An 18,883-nucleotide genomic window follows, 5' to 3' on the forward strand; every position below is an offset into this window, starting at 1 on the left:
GAAAATAACCAGAAATATCGTGATTTGCGAGGGCACGCAAGAGAAATATATCGAAACTTCATTGTGAAATGACTGGGATGGACTAACACTTGTCATAAGAGCCTTGAACGTAAACTTTAACATTGACCTCAAAATGACCTTTGACCTTACCATGTGACCTCTGACTGCAGCATAACATGCAGGTCTCCCAAGTCCATCTACCATCCAAGTTTGGTTGAAATACAACTAAAGGCCCTATCTCACCAACGGAGACGTCGCCGCGACAGTCTCCAACTTATCAGTCGCTTCAGTCGCGGAGACGTCTCGGAGACAAAAATGGCTTGCACTCTCACCAAGGAGACGTCTCGATGGAACGTTTGAAAGATCATACACCTGACTTGGAGCAAGAGGAATGATATCAGCACGCGTTCAGTCACATGGTTTCTGAAGTGGGTCAAACAGTGTGAAGAAGTGTCGCGGAGACGTCTCCGCAATGTATTATAATTTTTTTTGTCTCCAGCAGGTCTTCGCGATGTCTCTGAGACATCGCGGAGACATCGCGGCGACGTCTCAGCAGTCGCGGATATCATTAGTCTCCGAGACGTCGCAGCAACTGATGGAGACTTCTCGGAGACGTCGCGGAGACTAGAAACAGTCTCCAAAAATATTAAACATGTTTAATCTTCTTGCGACTCCTCGGAGACTCTGTAATTTTCATGAGACGTCTCAGAGATGTCGCGGAGACGTCTCTGCAACTAGCAAAATTTGTAGTCGCGAACTAGTTTCAAGCCCAGTGAGATACCCCCTTTACAGTTGCGGAGTTAGGTGTCATATGAGAGTCTTGCATGTAAACTTTAGTGTTGACCTGAAAATGATCTTTGACTTTACCATGTGACCTCCGACTGCAGCATAAGATGCAAGTCTGCCAAGTCCATCTACCATCCAAGTTTGATTGAAAAGCGACGTACGGTTGTGGAGTTATGTGTCATTAAATTTGTGACGGACGGATGACGGACAACGACGGACGGACGACGAAAGACATTTGGATCCCTACGTCTCGCCTTCACCTCTGGTGGGCGAGACAGAAAGGAGGGGGGAGGGAATCCATTACAACATACAATATTGGAACAAAAAGGAAATGATTGGCAGCAATTACAAGCTATTAAAGAAGTACAAATTTATAATGGTTCAAGTAATTGTGACTGACAAAAAAATATATCAAAGATTATAAATGGTGTTGGAATACAGAGACAAGATTTAGACAGTAACAGTTAGACTATAATAGGTAAGGGGAAAAAAACTCTTGAAAAACATCCAAAATCTTGAAATGAGTTTGAATATGTCATTAACACCCCAAACCCAAAAAGTATCATGACTTCCTGATGGCAAGCTTTCAAAATGTAATAGAATTGAATAAATCATACCAAGGTTTGAAAAATTTAAACTACAGAATACCTTGTACATGTAGTGTTTGCAACCATGATTGCTGTGTGTCAAAGCTCCCAAAGAGCTTTAATCAGGTGGAACACAGATACCCTAATTAGTTTTGCTCTTAGTTGTTTACAGTTTTTTCACAAGATTACTCAGTTGTTTGATATAAAAAAGAAAAAAAGAGCACTCATCAATTTACATCCGGTAGATTTGACCTGCTCAGCCAACATCGCACCAAATGGTGACAAACAATTTATTGGTCAATGCAACAACGCCCTTAGTTCTAATTTATCATGAATATAGAGGTGTGAAAATGCTGTGCTACTGGCATACTTGCAGCAGAGCATTGGGTTTCTATTTTGCTTACAAGAGGCCGTTGAACTCATTGCTCCATCACTGTCAGAGCAAGATTTGGTATAGACCTCGAAAGAATATCAAAGAAACAATACTACACTGCAAAAACGCTGGTGTTATTTTAACACCAGCCTAGTATACACATCGGTCCACACCAGAGAAGTGCTGAAACAACACTAGTTTGGTATTAGGCTAACACCAATTTGGCATTTAAGCAACAACAATTAGTGTTAAACCAATATCAGTTTGATTTTTCACAGGTTGCTTCAACACCTTTCTAGTGTGGACCGATATAGATACCGGGCTGGTGTTAAATCAACACCAGTGTTTTGCAGGATAGGTGTAGTGAAAAGCACAGACTAAAGAAACGCCCAACAAAATAAACACCCACGTAATTGTACTTGTAAGTCTTAGTGGGTGCGTCGTGGTCTAGTGGTTCTGACTCTCGTCTTTGAAACAGAGGGTCGTGTGTTTGAATCGTAGCCATGGCGTATTTTCCTTCAGCAAGAAATTTATCCACACTGTGCTGCACTCGACCCAGGTGAAGTGAATGGGTACCCGGCAGGAGTAATTCCTTGCATGCACTGATGATGGTAGCTCGAGCTAAAGCCGGGGTAATAATAGCAGCGATTTATATCCTCTGGCAAAAAGCGCTTTATAAATCCAGCTATTATTATTATTATTATTATAAACAAAAGTAACATGTCAGATGAAATGATTTTGGTATAAAGAGATTGAGTATCATGGAACCTAAAACTTTGAAAATTATAAATTTCCCAATACAAAACATTTATTAGATTTCAGGAGTCATCAAACATTAGAATGTACAATACAGGAAATTGATTGATCAGATAAGGAAATGGGATGAAATACACAGAAATTCCAAGGTAGAAATGTCCTTAAATGTCATCATTAGAATGTCTTTTGAAGATGATTTGCAGAGATATAACAACCAGTTAGAGGCCCACATGTGCTGTGCAAAATAAAGCTTGAAATGGAAAGTTTTCAGGGTCTGAAATGAAAAAAAAGAATAAAGACTTGCATCTCTGAATTTAACCATCAAATAATCTTCAGTGATTGCAATATTTATTTCATAAAATTATTCCAATTTTGCCTGGGGTATCTCTGTATAGTAGATAGCCTAATATTGTGTCAATCATTCAAATAATATGGGTAAAAAGGGAAGGTGGGGTCTAGGCCGCGTTAGCCTTTAGGGACCCATCTGGCATTCCCTTACAACAAACATACCCATATCTTGCAACACAGAAACATCCTCGCTTCCTCCATCGCTGGCCATGGAAACAGGCTTTTATTGGCTTCTGGGGGGAAGTTTGATATGGATGGTTGGAACTTAATCTACCCGTTAAGAATATCCCTCAGAGCGGAGAGCCAGAGGTTCTTGGTACATCCAATCATGTTCTCAGTGAAAGTGTTATTACCTAGTAGATAAGTGCAATGCATAATCATTCATGTCCTCGGGCGTTGACAAAACATTGCATTTTGTTGATGAAATGCACAGTGTAATGGATTTGAAAATGATCTATGCTTCATTCATTGAATATTTGGATGAATGTATGGATGAAGATTGGTCTTTCTGCCACAGCAATAGTATTTTAGGCAGGATATAAATCCAGATTTGCCACACTAGACCCATGTTTACATGTGGTAAATAAGTTACCCTGCAGGAATACACATGTATTTTTGTGAAGTGCTTGCAAGTGCATTATGAAGGGCATAAAAGGCTGAGAAAGAGAGAGTTAAATTAATGAAACACAAGCATTGCCTTAGCGATGCACCGCTGAAGCCGGCATTGCTTTAGCGTTGGTTTAACAGTAGCAAGTGTTGGTTTAGTGGAGACACGAGTGTTGATAGAGCAGCATTCTACACATGCGGGTAATGGCTCTACGGGGTAAAAAGTGGGTTTCGCTGGATATCGCTTTTGACTACAAACCTGAGCAGATCTCTTTGATAGAAGTTCTGACAGATTCCAAATCATATGGTCCATTTCTCCCCGTATTTTATAGCCAAATGCTGGTCCCTCTCCGACACCTCCATACCAGCCAAAACACAGTTCATCACCGCTATGGATCGCTACCCCCAACACTGTTTCTGCAATCCAGTGTCCGGTTTATGCAATGTTTAACCACCGCCCGAGCAAAGCTGGCGAAGCAGCGTTGGTCCAGCATTCAAGATTTCTGCATTGGCCTAGCGGACCCAAATGTCAACGAACTTTTGTCTCATGATGCCAAACTTTGACTGTGCTTTGTTGGAGTGGTTGTGAACTTTGCCAGAGTGGAAAAATTGTCTGCTCCTCACCACTCGCAATATTTTGTGCAGCTTAAAACTTTCGGAGTGGTTGGAGGGACCATCACCGGTGGCCGAGCGTACCCGGCATTGCCTTAACGGGGGCCAACTTCTGTTAAACTTTGGTGAACAGTAACGAGCGGTGTTGAATTTTTTTCTAGGAACGCTCAGCAAGCAAAGTTCTGGTGGTGTGACCAGGCCTTAAAAGTCAATATTTCTGTAAGGTTAATCCCTGTAAAATACTGCATTGCTTTTATAGAGTGCATTCCAAAAAACAGATTTCTACATCTTTTTACTTCAAAGGCAAGTGAATTATGATATTTCATTTATTCAATTATTCCTCTCTATTTTGAAAATCAATATGAGGCAAACCCTTTATGCATACAATGGGCAAGATAAGCTTGAAATTTTAATGTCAAAATCAGATTGCGCAGAAAATCAGACAAGTGTTTATGACACAATTAACAACCATGCTTAATTGATTATTGGCTCAAAAGCATTTTATTGTATTCTTTGTTAAGTTTCTGTCAAATTAATTCAGATTCACACGTAAGTTCCTGCGCAAATGGTCTCTGATATGCCTTCATATGCACTGTTTGTAATTTACCATGCTTGAATGATTTGCTAAGTTTTTGGTCTCAAATATTAAAGAGATTTCACTCTCACCATTCGTGCCAAATTTGTAAAAAAATATTTCTAATAACTGGAAATCCCTCTCTGAAAATGGGTACTTTTTGTTGAACACATTGTATATTAAATACTTAAATTTTTAAATGAATTTTACTATAAAAGGTGATATAATGTCTTTGAAAATATAATAATTATGTAATTTATTATTGCTATAAGTAGGATGATCGGTCTGCAGTCGGTTTTGATAGTGGAACTGTGGAATTTCCTTGAACATATGACCCCATTCTCATTACTGTCCTAAAAAGTTTTTACCAGAAACTAGTTATAATGTGTAATGAGAATGCTTGAAGCGGTCTGGGAAGCGATATAGTTTTCAAAATTTCTTTGCCTTGTCAAACTGGTTTTAATATAAGTGAGGACACAACCGTTCTTCAGGAACGACCTTCTTTCACATATTCTGAGCGCACTACTCCACAGACTGTGTGTATAGGATGTCTGCGTGGCAGTTTGAAATTTCATGTGAAACATGCCCCTACAGAAATTTAAGCGTGCTGCTTGCTAGTAACTAGCATGCGACTGCAGGGCGCTCGCTTAATAAGCGAGTGCATGCTAGCGAACAGTCCATGCTCGCTAAAAGATCGCTTAACTATTAGTCTGCACGCATATTGCACGCTTATGCCGCAAGCTTGCGCAAGCTAGTCGCACGCTTACCGCAAGCTTGAATATTTCTGTGGGGGTGTCAACCCCTCTGAGAGCATTACCGTAGCAACAAGACTGCGTTACATGTAGTGGTTTTTGAAAACCACTTTCGATTGATAAAATGGGAACGCTAGCAAACAGGTTTCCTGAACTGGTATCAAGTAAACTGGTTTTAGCAAGTATAGTGAGAATGGTGTCTATCTTATACCCTTTTCTTCATTATCATTGATTCACATCATCTGGCCAGCCTCCAGGACAGTGCTACTCTCATTTTGATGACATATATTATGGATGATCTTCTTAAACAGCTTTCCATTCATCGTTGCAATTGGCCATGGGAGCAAAGACAGGGAAGGTTTCAGGAAACATTCTGTCAGTGATTTTCACGAATCCTTGCATCCGATTGGCTGATTACAAGATCTGGGGCCCATTTCATAAAGAGTAAGATCTGTTGTAACTTGCCATTATGGCAACTACCATGGTAACAGGGCTCAGCAGCCAATCAAAATCAAGGCTACCATGGTAGTTGCCATAATGGCAAAGTTGCAACTGGTGTAACTCTTTAATACCCCTTTCATAGTGAGAGCCGAAGTGGAGTTAGTCCGGAGTCCACGAGGAGTTACTCCACTTTGGAGGGCAATATGAAAATTCTGAGATTAGTTCGATCTGGATTCAAAGCGGAGTACTCAACCCACTTCGAGAAAAGGGTTACAAACGGAGTTACTCCGCACCGGAAATGTGGTATGCGCTTTATCGCTGTGATCTCGCCACACGTATGGCGCGAACTCGCTTGGAAACCATGGCAACAACTGCGGATACACCACTGCGGTGCTTGCAAGTTTGAAAGGGGGTTTAAAGTCGGTCCGCAGTACAAGCGTATAAACTCAATCCGGAGTTATTCCGGAGTAACTCCACTTCGCCTTCAGTATGAAAACGGTATATGAAATGGCCCCTGCTCCCAAGATCTGGTCTACAGTTTAACACAATAATTAATTAATGGATCCAGAGTAATTTTATTGCTATTAGAAAGAAAAATAAATATCAATCAGTCAGTTTGGGAATCTTTTTACCAACAGAGGTCATTTTCAACATATCACACGGGGCACAGCCATGAAAAGATCACTTTGGCAAGTGTTATTACAGATCTATCTAATGGGGTTATATGCCAAGGACAAATATCCATATTTATTTCAAGGAATTTTCCTAATGAACCACAACACCATGAAGCTGGTTTGCTAAAGCCAGGGTTAGACAGGCTTAGAGACTTTTGATAAATTAAGTGTTGTTTTTTTGTTTATTGTAATATTGTCATTATTTGTATATACCATATGGCCTAGTGGTAAATGTTGGATTGATACCCAGCAGAGTCATACAGAAAAAATTTATTAATTTTATTTACTGCATTCAAAAGTTCAAGCACTATCCTTCCTCCCCCTCCTCATCCTCCCCTCTTCATTCTTCTTCCTCCCCTTATTCTTCCTCCTCCTTCTCCAGTTCCACACCCTCCCTCATTCTTTTTCTTCCTTCCTTCCCTACCTCCCCCCTCTTTCCTCTCCCTTCTTCTCCTCCTCCTCAATCTTCTTCTTCTTCTTCTTTTTTTTTCTTCTCATCCTCCTTCTTCTCTTTCTTCCTCTTCATCCTCCTCCTCCAGTTCCACACCCTCCCTCATTCTTTTTCTTCCTTCCTTCCCTACCTCCTCTTTCCTCCCCCTTCTTCTCCTCCTCCTCATCCTCCTCCTTCTTCTTCTTCTTCTTTGTCCTCTTCATCCTCCTCCTCCTCCACTTCCACACCCTCCCTCCTCATTCTTTTTCTTTCTTTCTTTCTTCCTCCCCTCCTCCTTCCTCTCACTCTTCTTCTTCTTCTTCTTTCTCTCCTTCTTCCTCCTCCTCCTTCCCCCTCCTCCTTCTTCCTTCCCCTCCTCCTTCTTCTTTCTCTTCTTCCTCTTCTTTCTCTTCTTCTTTCTCTTCTTCTTCTTTCTCTCCTTCTTTTTTCTCTTCTTCTTCTTTCTCTTCTTCTGCTTCTCCTTCTTCTTCCTCCTGCTCCTTCCCCCTCCTAGGTCTTCCTCCTCCTCCTCTTGCTCCACCAGTCTTCCAACTCTCCTCTTACGCATCTTCAACTTCTTAACTCTCACCATTACTATATCATCATTATTGACAAAATCGTACTTGAAACAGAAGATTCCAGAGACACAGTATTTGCGTACTTTCAGTTCATATGTCAGCAACCTTTTCCGATAAAGGTCGTCAAATGTTTTTTAACACATCTCCAAGGGTACCAGCTTGCATGAAGCATTTCATTGCCACATGTATTTGTCTAATACGACCCTTAAGGCTGTAACAAATTGACCATTTCTGTTGTTTTAAGACGGCTCTTTGTGAATCATTCATGGCCTTTTATTATAGCAATTGCCCTTGTTAAAGTGCATGTCTTTTCTTTGCTTCCACAGACCAGCTAGATTCCAATGACAGAGCAATTACATCGGTATTACTATAATTGCATGGAACTGTAAAAATATCCTTGGGGGTGGATGGAGATGAAATATGGTGTGAGTTGAGATATTGGGATCGGCAAAGGAACTTAACTTATTGGCTGCTGCACTTTTTACTCCCATCAGGCTTCGTGCAAGCACTATCATGTAGCTGTAAGCAGTGGCGTATTGAACACAAAATTTTGATAGGCTAGATGTGGCATATCATTGCATAAAATTTATATAACGCTGCAAGCGAGCAAAAATTTCAAAATTTTTAATAGAAAAAATCAAATTTTGTAATAGATTTTATAGATACCTTTTTAAAATAATATCATATTTCACCCTTCTCTCTTTAATTTTCTTTCCTTTTCTCTTTTATATTCTTGGTGATGTTTTTTTCCCTTTTTTTGGTGGGGGGAGGTGGCAAGAGCCCCCCAAAGCCTCCATCTGAATGCCACTGGTTAAAAGCAATGGGTTAAGAGTAAAAAAAAATTAACCAGAGAGGGAAAAGGGTTCATATATAATAAGAGAATGGAATACATATATTTAGCTTAAGGTAGAATAAGATAACTTGAAAGGGAGAGAGAAAGAGATAGATAGAGAGAGCCAGAAAGAGAGGAAAAGTAGGTTGATATCATCAATATAAAAAAAAATTATTCAGGAGCTACCATACTGTAATTTCAATCACTTTCTTCAAGAGGCATTGGAACCGTTTCAGGGAAAGTTGTCAGCACTGACAAATTTTCTTTCTCCGACAGTTAGCATACATGTAGTGACAAGCAGTCAGAGGCCAGTGCTTCTTGGCCAATCAAAAACAAGGATTTTACTGAACATCAGCACTGACAACTTTCATGAAACACAGTGCCTTTACATGTACATCTGCAAAATCAGGAATAAAACCTGGTGCTTTTCATCACACATTTCACCCTGATCAGAAGCTAACTTACTGGTAATTTTTGCATTGCGGTGGTATGAAAGGTCTAAATCAGAACATTATCTCAAGTGTGAAAGAGAACAGAACACTGTCGTTTGACACAATAAAATTATTCAAATGAGATTGGAAGCAAATTCGATCACAATTAGGCCCCGGTCCACCTGTAACCCACATTTACCTCCCAATCAAACTATCACCATCCAGGTCTGAAAATAAGCAGTAAACTTTTAGAATTGGAGAGGTATGAACACGGTCTATCCTAGAGCATCATGTCATGTGTGTATTAGAACGGAACACTGACGTTTGACACAATTATTCAAATGAGCTCGGAGCAAATTAGATCATGATTAGGCTCCGGTCCACCTGTAAACCACATCTATTCCCCGACGGTTCTGTCACATCCATGTCTGGGTCCATCACGGTTCATAGCTACATCATTCCCCTTCATCCACTTAAAATGCCGCTAAATTAAGTCACATGGCTCGTTACAACATACCCTCGGATGGTAATTACATAATTCTCATAGAGCGTATTACATTCTCAAGTTAAAAAGCAAAACAATTTAGCGGTCGATCTAGCAAGCATCTGTACCTTGCTTGACGGAGTATAAGTCGTGATCGAGAGTCAAGGGCAGTGATAAATTAGTCCGTTACCAACCTTGATGTTCACATCAGCGGCTTAATTTCTTTGAGGCCTACCAGTAATGTCAGTGTGGGGCATATAGCTGGTTGCTAAATGGAAGGAAAATGCCAATGCAGGGAACATGCTCCCTCTAAAAAAAGGAGAAAAGACTAACCAAAAATCAATTGAAAAAAAATCCACATTAATTGGTTGTTTGTGTCATTATGGAAATGCTGAGAGTTGTCTCCTTGTATTGTATAATACTTTTTTGGTGGTGGGTGGGGGGGGGGGTTAACGAAACATTATGGCTGTAGTCACTGCAATTCTAAAACAATAATAATTTAATTGGGAAATTGGGGGATGTTGTTGTAAATATTGGGGCAAATGCACTTAACCTAATTTGCTTACCCGTGCATGACAAGACAAACAAATGAAACAGATAGCCTTTCTGGTTCAAAAGTACCTGGTACGTTTAAAGTGACAAACTTGCTGTCTGAAAATGTTGTCTGAAAAATGAAAAAAAAATTGAGGGAGCAAATATTATGCACCGGGATTAAAGATATTTACATTGAGTACAGCGTGTGATCTCTAATTCATTAATCAGGGCGTATTTTAGAAGGTTAATACTTTACTTAATTCTATCATTTTTTTTCAAGGGGGGGGGCTGATCAGTGTACATAGGAAGGACATGGAAAAACCATATGACCGGTGTATTGGCTCAGTTGGTAGAGCGTCCGTCTCACAACCGGGAAGTCGGGGGTTCAAACCCCGGCCGCGTCAGACCAAAAGACGTTAAAAGATGGGAGTTGCTGCTACCCTGTTTGGCGTTCAACAATTAAAGGGATAGAGCCTCGTCGATCTGGCGCTGCACGGTGGCTGCCGGGCCCACGATCAATTGGGCAAAGCAAATTTTCGGAGTATTTCATTTCATGTCTATTTCGAACAATAAATTATGGATTTTCATTTTTTTTAATATGCCTCTATACTACTATATATTACAAAATAATGCTGCAGATAATGCTCTCATTACCAGTTTATATTGTTTACTTGAATTTTTTGGAAGGTCCTCCGTCTTCTTCAGGAGTATATACAATGCTTATATATTATATATAAGCATTATATATGATATATAATATATATAATAATATAATAATAAGCATTATATGTAATATATATAATTGTATATAATATATATTATATATAATATATACAATGCTTATCAATTATATATACAATATATATAAAATACTATATATTATATATATAAACTCCCAATTCATATTCAAAATGCTCCCTAGAAATTTTCAAATCGTCACTTTAAACTCACCTTTTCTCATAACTTTTTTTTTCGATTGACTGTATATTATTATTATCTGCCAACCTGCACGCTTTGAAACATCCGTATAAAGTGCCATACAAATGTTATTATTATCATTTATTATCATTATTATATATTGTTAAGTACCCTCACCCCTTTCACCTGAGTTAAAAAAAAAAAGAATGGGAATTGAGATTTTAAATATCAACTTCACATAGGATAGTTATTTTCCAGTTTACTGAATTTTCAATTCCCATCACATCTTTTTATCACTCAAGAAAACACATTACATTTGGCACCAATACCCAATTCTGATTGATAAAGGCAGCAGACATGTAGTCCCTGTAGTAGTCAAATAAACTGATTTTCATCGAATGTGCCGTCTGAGTATATTTCACATGATAAAATGCAGGCATGACTCATCTCTGATTTGATCTTTTTTTTTTTTTTTTTTGGGGGGGGAGGAGTGGCACAGAGGGGGCTAAACCACACGTATGATCGATCTATCGGCAGAGTAGCCATCCATCCGAACATCCCAGTGAATTATGGGAGTATAATTGCCGAGGGTTTCCACCTTTGAGCTCAAGCAGAGCTTAAGTAGTTTCATTACACACTCCCCCTGTATTGAAAAGTTAGTCGGAAATGAACGAAATCCAATGTTATTTCCCTTTCAATGACTACGTCCCTCGTATACAGTCAAAGCATGTTGGGTATTAATCACAGATTATGTGATTGTGTTGCAGAGGGTCGGAGTACAGGATGCGAAGTGAAAGAAGTGCTTTTCAATTAACTTAGATTGGTTGGGATGGGTTCCGTTACAGTGCCATGGTGACAGGTTGGAGGAATTATTTTTATCATCCTGCACGGACTAAATGGAATCATATCTCTTTTGATTGGTTTTATTTGGTTACATTTTCACTGATAATACAATAGCAACGGTGGAGGTTATTTTTAGATTTAATTCATTAGCTTGATTTTTATTAAGTAGGATGTGATTTGTATATTTGAAACGATAGTGCCGAGTGACGTGACTGCAGGAGTTGTGAAAGATATCTTGAAAATTATTTTGGAATGAAACATGACAGAACTTTATGGTTCGATGGGATATTTTCACAAGGATTAAACACTCATGTATTTCTCAACAGGGAAAGCCATGCCTCAAATTCACATCCCCACTTTCAGTTATCGGTTTCCAAAACGTCAATAATACACAGCAAAAACTGTGGTGTTAACTGGTGTACATAGAGGACCACACCAGTTATGTTACACCGGTGTTAAATTGGTGGTGTTAGTGTTAAACCTATAGGTGTTATTACAACACCTATGGTTGTTACATTTACACTCTTTGGTGTTATGTTCAATCTCTAGGGTGTCATTTTAACACCACAGTTTTTACAGTGTAGTATTGAAACCCCACCGCTCATCAAACAATGACGTTGTGATTAGTCTTTCATACAAAAATTTCTGATTTGATTTGAAGAGGAAAGTTTTAGGCAAGTAAACTGAATTACATGCATAGAAATTCTGAAATCTGAATTTTGGTTTATTTCCAAGCCGACTTTAAACCTGAGCTGAACATGAAACTGCTCTGACACAACCGTGATTGAGAATTTACAATTTTTAAAGAAATTTATACATTTAAACTGTCTTACTTATTAATGTTCATGTCAAATACTTGGTTTCATAATGAAAAATGGTATCTGTTGACAACATGCATTTGGCTAAAAAAATATATTTATTCTTCTTTGTTGAAAAAATGAATGCCAATTTTTGATTTCCAATAGTCCTAATCAATACAATACAGGGCTCATCTATATAGATCAATCTTATACGTACATGTATCACTTGGCTGCTACAGTAAAATAGTGTCAGAATGTACTTAAGTATATTGACACTAGAGCAATTAATCAGAAACACAGATGCTTGTAGACTACCATCCATTGTCATAAGATTGCTGATATATTCATGAAAAGTGTTCATGGACCAGACGAATGCGAGAGTGATCGTTATGACGTACTTAGCCACCTTAAACATTCATTAATCTCTCTTGTGTGTAACACTGAATGTTGTTAACCAGATAGACCGGTGTAGTATGCACATGGAAAGCTCTGTTCCTGAAGGGTTTTGGTAGAATCAGTAAGGACCGTGTTCACAAATGTGGTTTTGAAAACCATCGATTGAACCCATGGTTTATGCAGATTTCCTGTATAGATTACGCATATTTACCAAGCTTATTGGAAAAATGTCCAATGCTGATGCACGCTTTTGTCACAGTGCGCCAAAATGACGCCTGTTGCTACGGTTAAGTATGTTATTTCATTTATGAGTCCACTGTTTTGAAGAGTGGACTCATTAATTCAAAACGGTTGACTCATGAATGAATTAGCATACTTAACCATGGCAACAGGTGTAAATTTGGCGCTAAATCTGATCTGACCTATAGTATGTTACTGGTAATTGCTTTGATGCATATTCATTGACAATTTTATATGCCTCCTCTTGAATAAAGAACATTGAGCAAATTTTCGGTAGGAAAAAGTATGGCAATAAGGGATTTCCATATATAGTTGAGGTTGATTTGACCAATTACAACTATGTCAGACGGGACCCTGGAATTGGTCTGGTCAATGTGACTGTGGCACTGCAATTGATAAAATATCCAACCCTGAAATCTTCCCTGCCTATACCTCTCATCTATTCTATCTCCATAAAAACCAATTGGTCATGCTATTGACCAGCCCCTCTGGACATGTTATTGACCGGCCCCTCTGGACATGATCTGAATTGGTTTAGTGACCCCAGAGGGACAAATTTGCCCTCCGAAGGATATCGGATGATGAATGTTATCCTGACATGCTTGCCCCAAATCAGAATGGACCTAATCGATATCTAGCCTCTACTTCTAGGTTACGTACGCTTTATATTAGGGATGGTATCCCCTAAGAGATAAACAAAAGTAGAACCCATATAAGGTGTAATGAAAGGCAGACACATAGGGAGTGATTGGTAGAGAAAAAAGGACAAAATAAGATAAAAAGAAAGAGGAGAGAGAGTGAGAATGAAGAAAGAATAGATATATATGGAGAGAGAGAGAGAGAGACAGAGAACAATTAAGAAAAACAAGAGAAAAAAGACAGAGACTGAGAAAGAGAGCAAGAAAATGCAAGAAAGGAGTCAAAGAAATAATAAAAATATTCTAAAAAGATACACAGAAAGAGGAGAAAGAACAAAAAATATACTGAAAGAGGGGCAGAGAAAAACAAAGACTAAACAAGAGAAACAAAGACAGAAAAAGAGACCCAACGAAAAAGAGAAAAAAAATAGAGAATAGAGAGAGAGAAAGAGAAAGGAAATAAGAGGATAGATAGATAAAAATATAGAGGAAAGGGAAGAGGGAGAGAGAAGGAGAGATAATGGTGAAAGAAACAGAGGATGATTTTCAAGTGAGAGAAAATTATTTAGATGAGTATTCAAAGTCTTAAGTAATATACCATAACTAAAAGCAAATGGTCATCAATATGGTTTGTGATTAAAAGCACATGCATTAGACACATTAAATGTTTATGGTATACACAATAAGATAAAAAAACAACTATTTAAATATCTCATTGTGAGGTGAGATATTGAAATCTAAACAAGATGTGAACATATTCCTTGTTAGTTTTTAAAAAATTATGCAAAGTCTTTCATACGAATTGATAAAGAGCGAAATAATATTCCATTGATTTACAATGCTATGTACTTGCATGTTTAAATTGTCACTTCCCACTCTATATTTTTTTGGTGTTAATTGTTTCTGAGGTTAAATAGTTTGTATTTTGTATTTTTGACGTTTTTTTATGATATATTTTATAGTTATCTTGACATGTAGTTTAGACTGCAGGGCGCCTTTGTAAAGCAGTTTTAAGAACTGAACAGGCCTACCCTGCAGTATAAAATAAATAAAACAAAATAAATAAATAATAATAACTAATAATAATGTACACAAAAAGCAATTCTAACTTGGTTTGCATCCGCTTCTTCTAAATACTGTTCTATCTCATCACACTTTGTCTAGACCTAGTTCATTTACTGAACACTTGATCTAATTGTTATTTCACCCATTAGATACAATTGTATACTTTTGTTATGTTTGTTGTTCTGTATTTCCTGACTGCATTTGTTTTTTAATTGTGTTGTTTTGTGTTTATTTCAGGATCACTATCTTATAAGTTCCTTGTAACTTCTCAGTGATCCTTCCACTATTCTTAAATATACTCACTTTTGTTATAATGTATTTTATTGAAATATGTACACTTCTTGATTTGTATGTTTTTATGAAGATTGTGGTCAATAAAGTTTCAATTAGTCATTTAGTCTAATTTCAGAGATGCTCTTATCTAGACAAGATGTGAATATATTCCATGTACGAACAATGTATGAAACAATTGCCAATTGGTACATTTTGTTTGTTTGGTCTAAACCTAGCTGGTCTGAGCCTAGGTGGTCTACTAAAACCTGGTCTAATGGTCTCTTCACACATTGACCATTTAGTCTGATTTCAGAGATGCTACTATCTAGACAAGATGTGAATATATTCCATGTATGAACAATAGATGAAACAACTGCCAATTGGTACATTCTGTTTGACCTCATCACACTTGGTCTAAACCTAGCTGGTCTGAGCCTAGGTGGTCTACTAAAAACTTGGTCTAACAGTCTCTTCACACATTAACCATTTAGTCTAATTTCAGAGATGCTACTATCTAGACAAGATGTGAATATATTCCATGTACGAACAATGTATGAAACAATTGCCAATTGGTACATTTTGTTTGACCTCATCACACTTGGTCTAAGCCTAGCTGGTCTGAGCCTAGGTGGTCGACTAAAAACTTGGTCTAACAGTCTCTTCACACATTAAACATTTAGTCTAATTTCAGAGATGCTACTATCTAGACAAGATGTGAATATATTCCATGTACGAACAATGTATGAAACAATTGCCAATTGGTACATTTTGTTTGACCTCATCACACTTGGTCTAAGCCTAGCTGGTCTGAGCCTAGGTGGTCGACTAAGAACCTGGTCTAATGGTCTCTTCACACATTGACCATTTAGTCTGATTTCGAGGTGCTACTATCTAGACAAGATGTGAATATGTTCCACGAACACACAAGTAAATAAAACAATTGTATAATTATCACATATACTATGTCTTTTGCGCATTATGAGTTGTTCCCCATTCTTTTCCCTTTTTCCCTGCTCTTATGCACCAATTCATTATGCCTTTCTTTGTTGCCCGTTTGACCCACCACTCACTAATTCTCTTGTTAGTTATCTCTTCCTCATACCCTCTATCACTGTTTTGTTCCAGATCCTGTTTGATGCAGAGATGCCAAGTTAAAAAAAATGTTATGCGTGAGATTTTCATGACTCGGCGTCTCTGCGCGCGCGCGGCCAGTACTTACACTCGTACGTTGCCAAAAGGCGTCGCGCGCGCATGAGATATGGGCTTCATCATGATATCGATCCATACTACAAAACCACGCGATGCACGCACGCGATTCATCGTATCACGTACTAGCTGTGCGCTGACTGCACTCTCGATTCGTCTCGCGTGCCGGGCTAGACGCGAAGGCGGCCGGCCAGTCGTATAATCTAGCGAATAATGCTACTTTTTCTCTATTTTTTCTGTCGGGTCCCAATGCGTGAGAAAAATGGGTGCCATGCGTGAGATCGTGAGATGGACCCTGAATGCGTGAGTCTCACGCACAATGCGTGAGACTCGGTAGCTCTGTTTGATGTTGCCTGCCTCATTATCTTAATCCCTCTTGGCTTGAGGTCTGTCATTGTGTCTGCCTACTCCTTTTCTTTCATCCACTTCACTAACCTGATTGGTCATCCCAACTCTCTAATGCCCTTTTTGTCTCATTGTTTCTAGTGTTGCTGTAGCTTGTCTGTGGTCTATATCATGGTTGTTACACTTTATATGTTTGTCATTTTGCCTCCGACGAAGATTCTACTAGGATCGAGAGCTTAGGCCTCTTTTGCTTTTCTAAAACAATCGCTACTTGGCATACATTATGTTCAATCTCATCACACATGGTCTTAATGCAGGTCATCTCCTAACCAATTGGTCTAACTGCCACTTTGCCCATTTACAATTTAGACTAATTTCCAGTAAGGCTGCACTTGTTTTGTCTCAAATGAGAGTCCATATGAATGTAAGGAACTGGATAGAAGGTTATGAAAATGATTCCATTTGACAGTGTGAGGATCGAAGAAGACAAAACATAAGTTTGACAATCAGGGCATTAGACCTAATGAAAGTTGGCCAAAAGGGTATTAGACCAAGTGGTGGTTGAATTTCGTACTCATTAGGGCTAAATGTCATCGAGTTTAATGCTCAGATTGTCCAATTTCCATCTGGTCTACTTCTTCTGGACCAAATTGATAATAGACCAAGTGGGTTTAGCGACGATGGCTTTGGATGAAATGAGAATCAAACCATGTGCTAGTCGACCTGGGCCCATCTTACAAAGAGTAACGATTGACCCGTTCAATCATAACTCAATGGAAATCCATCAGTGTCCTAATTCTTTGTACAAAAAACATGCACAATGTCCTCTGTATGCAAAGAGAAGCACATTTAATTTTCCAGAAAACAATGAACGCTTGAATATACATCACAGCTAGAAAATATTTTATAACAAATATGCATAATAGATGTTGATGCAGCTGGCTTTCCATAGTTGCGGTTGATCGCATCAATAGCAATTCTTTGTAAGACGGGCCCCTATAAATACAAACTCTTCTATCTCGATAAGATGTGAATACACTAATTGTTACCAATGGTAGATGACATAATACTCACCCCCTAAAAAATGACAGCTACAGTTTGATGTTGCAGTTGCCAAGTACTCCTGTGTACTGCTTTACACCTGAAATGACAATTATGATAAACTAGTTTGTAGCGCGATATCGAAACAAAAATGATTTTGAAATGCCCAAAGGAAGGATAATAAGAAGAATACTTCTAGCCAACTTTCTTCCTCTCTTTAATTGGAAATCTCTCTCTGAAAGAAATGACAGTAAATACATATTGATGTGCACATTACATGCAGCTTTTACTTCCTTCCCCATTTCTCATAATGCAATAGACCTTAAAAGCATATTCCATACCCTATTTTGTCAAGGCAAATTAATGAAACATGGATGCTATAAAGTTAACTCAAGAAAAGTGCAAACAAAATTAACCATCATTCTTGATCAATATAGCGTTACAAATATTGGGGAACAAACAGTACTTCATGTGTGGTATCAGCTGAAATAAAATTTACAGGAGAATTGATGATATCATATCCTTTTCATTCAGAGTGGCATATGTCAATACACCCAGACAAGGGTAGATCTAGGATGGTCGGGGGGGGGGGGGTGTTAAAAAGGACCCCACCCTGGAATCCATGCCTACTTTCAGACCTCTATGTCATACTATTGTTCACACCTTTTATCTCTATAACTTTAATGCAGAATGACACAGACATTTACTGGACCACAGGCCTATATTTCTTATTTAAAAGAAAAAAAATGACTGGTGGAGGCAAGGTAGAGAGACTCCCACGCCCCCCACCCATCAGTGCCTACTCTCAGATCTCCATTTCATTCTATTGATCTATGTGCTAGTATGACTGGCATTTTAAGTTGACTCCTTTTATCTCTATCACTTTAATGCTGAATGACACAGACATTTACTGGACCTTATCCTGCTAAAAAAATAACTGGTGGGGGAGGGGTAGCAAGAACCCCCACCCCCCCCCCTCCATTGAAGGCTGCTCTCAGATCTTTTATGTAATTTTATTGATCTCTACTAGTCTGACTGGCATTTCATCTTGACACCTTTTATCTTCAACAATTTAATGCTGAATGACACAGACATTTACTGGACCTTATCCTGCTAACAATATAACTGGTGGGGGAGGGGTAGCAAGACCCCCAACACCCCCCTCCCCCCATTGAAGGCTGCTCTCAGATCTTTTATGTAATTTTATTGATCTCTACTAGCATGACTGGCATTTCATGTCGACACCTTTATCTCTATCACTTTAATGCTGAATGACACAAAAGTTTTTACTGGACCATATCCTGCTAAAAAAATGACTGG

The 18,883-nt window shown here is 38.5% G+C and overlaps 1 protein-coding gene across 2 annotated transcripts in view; it reads right to left on the reverse strand.

Annotated features, from left to right (window-relative positions):
- The window catches only part of LOC121427179, a 71,788-nt gene extending 54,123 nt beyond the window's left edge, over positions 1-17,665 (reverse strand). For both annotated transcript variants that reach the window (XM_041623445.1, XM_041623444.1), the window contains exon 1: positions 17,597-17,665. The gene's annotated coding sequence lies outside the window, so the exon portion shown is untranslated. The remainder of the gene's footprint in view (positions 1-17,596) is intronic.
- Between the last annotated feature and the right edge of the window lie 1,218 nt (positions 17,666-18,883).

This window comes from Lytechinus variegatus, chromosome 14, assembly GCF_018143015.1.
Source record: "Lytechinus variegatus isolate NC3 chromosome 14, Lvar_3.0, whole genome shotgun sequence".
Taxonomy (NCBI): domain Eukaryota; kingdom Metazoa; phylum Echinodermata; class Echinoidea; order Temnopleuroida; family Toxopneustidae; genus Lytechinus; species Lytechinus variegatus.